The sequence below is a fragment of the Ornithorhynchus anatinus genome, chromosome 11, assembly GCF_004115215.2.
Source record: "Ornithorhynchus anatinus isolate Pmale09 chromosome 11, mOrnAna1.pri.v4, whole genome shotgun sequence".
Classification (NCBI taxonomy): Eukaryota; Metazoa; Chordata; class Mammalia; order Monotremata; family Ornithorhynchidae; genus Ornithorhynchus; species Ornithorhynchus anatinus.
In genome coordinates, this window is record NC_041738.1 from 55858467 (window position 1) to 55861314 (window position 2848).

Genomic DNA, 2848 nt, shown 5'->3' on the forward strand with positions numbered 1-2848 from the left:
GAAGCAGGAGGTTGACCCAGGCCAGAGGGAGGCCTTGGGCAAGGAGTCGGCGGCAAGGTAGATGAGATCGCTCCTCTAATGCCAACCTACTCTTTCTACTTTGGAGTGGGCTGGGTTGTAGCAGAAAATCAAAATAAAATTATGTAAGTACTTAGGATAGCTTTAAAATACATATGTGCTAAGGGTGGCCATTGGGTTGAAGCAACTGAGATACAGTGAATTAATCAGGAAACATTTCTGAAGGAAATGGGATTTTGGAAAACAGCATGGCCTAGTAGAAAGACCCCGAGTCTGGGAATCAGAGGACCTGGGTTCTAATCCCAGATCGGCCACTTCTGCTGTGTGAACTTGGGCTAGTAACTTGACTTCTCTTTGCCTCGGAGCCCTCATCTGTAAAATGGGGATTAAGACTGTGTATGGGGGGACATGAACAGTTCCAACCTGATTAGCTAGCATCTACCCCAACACTCAATACAGTGCCTGATACATAATAAGCACTTAACAGATACTGTTAAAATAAAAAGGGGGATGCATGTGTTTGACAGATGGTAAGTGAATAGTTCCCCTCTCAGGGTCGCACCTGGAGAGTTTCCAGTACTCTACCAGTCTCGACTACTGGAGGGAGAGTCAAGCAGACGCATGCCCACTTCATTCCTAGCTTGCACAGTGGCTAGAGAGTGGAAAGTAATGTGCTACAAGTCAAAAAATCCCCTGTGCTGGGCAGCAGCGGCATGGGAGAGATTCTAGGCTGGAGACTCAAGTTTACCGCGTGGAAGGAGGCATTAGTAAACTACTTCCGTATTTTTACCACGAAAACTCTGTGGATCCACTACCAGAATAATTGCAGATGGAGGTGGGGAGTTCTGGGAAAGGTGTGCCCATGGCATCGCTATGGGTCGCAGATGACTCGACAGCAAAAGACAAGACAAGTGAATAATTACCACAAATAACTAAACAACTTTAAAGATGATATCCCTCCAAGTCTCTCCCACAAAGTGTGCCTCAGTGTGCCTAAGGTCTGGGTCGACTTAGTGTTATGACCCAGGGTGGCTCAGTGGAAAGAACGTGGGCTTAGGAGTCAGAGGTCATGGGTTCTAATCCCAGATCTGCCAATTGTTAGCTGTGTGACTTTGGGCAAGTCACTCAACTTCTCTGTGCCTCAGTTACCTCATCTGTAAAATGGGGATTAAGACTGTGAGCCCCATGTGCTCACCTGATCACCTTGTATTCCCCTAGTGCTTAGAACAGTGCTTTGCACATAGTAAGCGCTTAACAAATACCATCATCATCATGAATAACCATCCTCCAACCCCTGGAAGGAGAGTCAGGGGTGTTGGATGGTCCATGCTGGGTCACTGGAGGGAGATTCAGGGTTAGAAATGGGTCAGGGGTGTTGAGGAAATCTGTCCCTTCCTCTCCATCCAAACTTCTACCATACTAGTCCAAACACTTGACACATCCCACCACAACTATTCCATCAACCTGCCTGACCCCCTTTGTCTCCTGTCTCTCCTTCTTCAGTCTATACTTCACTTGGCTTCTCCAGATCATTTTTCTGAACAAGCATTCTGCATACTTCTCCCCACTCCTTCAAAACCTCCAAAGGTTGTCCATCTATTTCCACATCAAACAGGAACTCCTTTTGGTTGAAAACCATGGATTTTAAAGCACTCAATCAGCTCTCCCCCTCCTACCTTTCCTCGCTGATCTCCTGCTACAACCCAGCCCACCCACTTCACTTCTTTATCACCAATCTACTCACTGTAATTTGTTTTCATCTGTCTCCCTACAGAACCCTTGCCTAAATCCCGCCTCTGGCCTGGAACTCCCTCCTGCTTCACGCCCAGCAAACCAACACTCACCCCACCTTCAAAGCCCTACTAAAATCACATCTCCTCCAAGAAGGCTTTCGTGACTAACCTCCCTCATTTCCTCAGCCTGTTCACCCTTCCCTCTGCATCTCCTCCCCCCCCCCACTTGGAGAAGCAGCGTGGCTCAGTGGAAAGAGCACGGGCTTTGGAGTCAGGGCTCATGAGTTCGAATCCCAGCTCTGCCACTTGTCGGCTGTGTGACTGTGGGCAAGTCACTTCACTTCTCTGCGCCTCATTTCCCTCATCTGTAAAATGGGGATTAAGACTGTGAGCCCCACGTGGGACAACCTGATTCCCCTATGTCTACCCCAGCGCTTAGAACAGTGCTCGGCACATAGTAAGCGCTTAACAAATACCAACATTATTATTATTATTACTTGGGCCCATACCCCTTAAGCATTCATTCATTCAATCGCATTTTTTGAGTGCTTACTGTGTGCAGAGCACTGTATTAAGCGTTTGGAAAGCATATTGATGTTCACTCCACCCCCAGCCCCACAGCATTTATGTACACATCCCTATACTCTGCCGCTTCCCCTACCTGGGATTTATTTTAATGTCTGCTTTCCCCTCTAAACTGTAAACTCCTTGAGGGCAGGAATTCTGTCTGCCAATTCAATCCTGGCTCTGCTACTGGTCTGCTGTGTGACCTTGGACAAGAAACTTGAGTTCTCTGTGCCTCAGTTTTCTCATCTGTAAAATGGGGATTCAATACCTGTTCTCTCTCTCTTTTAAACTGTAAGGGAGGGGGATTATATCGGACCTGATTATCTTGTATCTTCCCCAGTACTTAGTACAGTGCTTGGCATATAGTATACAATTAACAAGTGCCATTATCAGCAACATCATAATCTTTTGTATTAAACACTTCTAAGTGTTTAGTACAATGAGTGCTCAGTAAAGTGTGGTCTAGTAGATAGAGCATGGGCCTGGGAGCCGTAAGGACCTGGGTTCTAATCCCATCTCTACGACTTGTC

General features: G+C 46.9%; 1 non-coding gene across 1 annotated transcript; it reads left to right on the plus strand.

The window, feature by feature from the left end:
* The first annotated feature begins 562 nt into the window (after positions 1-562).
* LOC114815274 lies at positions 563-700 on the plus strand. Its single transcript, XR_003763038.1, has one exon. It is a non-coding gene; the product is annotated as a small nucleolar RNA SNORA7 (small nucleolar RNA).
* The last annotated feature ends 2148 nt before the right edge of the window (positions 701-2848 follow it).